Below are 2,125 nucleotides of genomic sequence, written 5' to 3'. Positions count from 1 at the left end.
AGTCTTCACCAACGCATGGAACATCGAACAGCTACGTCGATTCTACCCCTAGAAGTCCTAGACTTACGATCCTACTTTTTGTACGAAGACTTTGTAAATGAACGCATGAATAAATAAAGTCTTTCCCTCGAGCAGTTTCTTTCTGTACCGAAAATAGTTACGAGTTATAGTCTCGACGTAAAAAGGGGATGCCGACCATGACCCATCATGGTCCGCACCCCCTCGGGGGCTACCAGAGGGACGACCCCTCCCCAAGCGTCGAAAAAGCCAAAAAGTTTCTCTCTTTCCTGCTTAATAAACCTCGAACGATCGAGTAGTCAAGGCGCCTCGAGCCCCTCGAGGACCGAAGGATAGCGAGCCTGAGAACACCTACGCCCCCGGGCTATGCAAACTCTACTCGTTCCCTTACCCTCGAGGCAATTGAAGCTGTCTTTTACGAAAAATCGAACAAGGAACACATTTGTAGGCGCAAAAGAAATAAAAGAACATCGAGTGGAAAGACAAACAAAATCTTTAAACAACCACAAAAATACTGTATCGCTTAGAAACAGGATTAACTAAATTTCATACAAGAGGCCCCAGGCACCCCGAGCAGGCTCGCAGGCCTCAGTCCATGGTACGATCCTCGCCACCCTCACCTCCGCCCGAGCTAGCCTCAGGAGGGAGCACCTCAGGCTCGAAGAGCTTGGCCAACCTTTCTCCAGGAGCCTCCGCGTCGTCGATCAAGGCATGGAGCCTCTCCTCGTTCTCCGCGTCGGTCTTGGAGATGTCGGAGACGAAGCCATGGGACACCACCTCCATGTCGTAGGAGAAGCCTGAGCAGACAACCGCCATTGCCCGCTTCACCCCGATGTGGAGGGCATCCCGCACCCGATCTCGCAGCGTCGCGCCTATGTAGCACAACTGGTCGATCAGGGCGTCGCCTCGAGCGTCCTCCCTCGACTCATCCATAGGCTCGACCTCCCAAGAGGTCGAGAGATCGCTTATCGCCGTCCGCACTCGACGGTTCAAAGCGACCTCAGCCTCGAGCTGAGCCTTGGCGTTGCGAGCCTCGGCTTGGGCGGCCAGGAGTTCGTCCTTGAGCCCTATAAACGCCAATACAGAGAAGGTTTAGAAAAGACTCAAACACACCTCGAAAAGGAAATTCGACAAAGGAAACATACCTTTGATGCTCTCCTCTAGAGCCGTGTTCTCGCCGACCAATCTAGTATTGGCACGCTCGATCTCTCTGTTGGAGCGTGCCAGCTCAGTATTGGCGACGCGGAGATCTTCGATCACCTTGCCGGCCTGGGCGACGGCTCCACTCTTCTCCAGCAGTTCTCCCTTCAGACGCTCGACGTCGTCGGAGAGACTGCGGGATCGAGCTCGCTCTATCTCGAGGTCTTCGAGGGCTTTCTTCTTCGCGTCCTCGGCGGCACCTCTGGCAACCTCATTTTCCACGCAAGCCACCTTCATCTTCTGGAAGGTATCGCGGAGGGAGTCCAAGTCGGCTTGGAGAAGGCCCTTTTCCTTGTCCAGATCCGCGATGACGCTCTTGTGGGACAGGACCTCCTCCCGGGCTCTGGACGCGGCCTCCTCGACTGTAAGAGTCCGCTCTCGTAGCCGCACCGCCTCCTCCTCCGCCTTCTTCGAGACCTCTCGGGCCTCGGCCAAAGCAGCCTCCCTCACTTTCTTCTCCTCCTCGAGTGCTATAAGATCTTTGTAAGCTTTAAGCAGTTTTTCCTGCGACTCGAGGAGTTGATCCTTGAGGAGGGGAAGCTGCTCCCATCCGCCCCTCGTGGCGTGAATGAAGCTAGATTTGATGCGAGAGGTCTCTTTCATATCCTGCGAATCAGGAGTCAGGAGGATTAGAACATAGAAACCCAAAAGCACCACCAAGATTGGAGCTCGAGAAACGCTTACAAAATAGGCTGGGCCAAGCCCGTTATTGATGACGTCCGATAGGAGCCCCACCACATGTTTCATCCAAAGGCGGAGCTCCTCGACGTGCTCCCACTTCTCGACCTCCTTCTTGTCGTCGAGGAAGATATTGGGCTCGGACGGGTCACTGGAAGCTCGGATACGAATCCGGTCGGGACACCAGTTCTCCATCTCCCGATCGGCCCGCACCTTGACGCCGCGGAGA

Source organism: Sorghum bicolor, chromosome 1 (genome assembly GCF_000003195.3).
Source record: "Sorghum bicolor cultivar BTx623 chromosome 1, Sorghum_bicolor_NCBIv3, whole genome shotgun sequence".
Lineage (NCBI taxonomy): Eukaryota > Viridiplantae > Streptophyta > Magnoliopsida > Poales > Poaceae > Sorghum > Sorghum bicolor.
The sequence above is the reverse complement of the archived record's forward strand: the minus strand, read 5'-3'. Positions refer to the sequence as shown.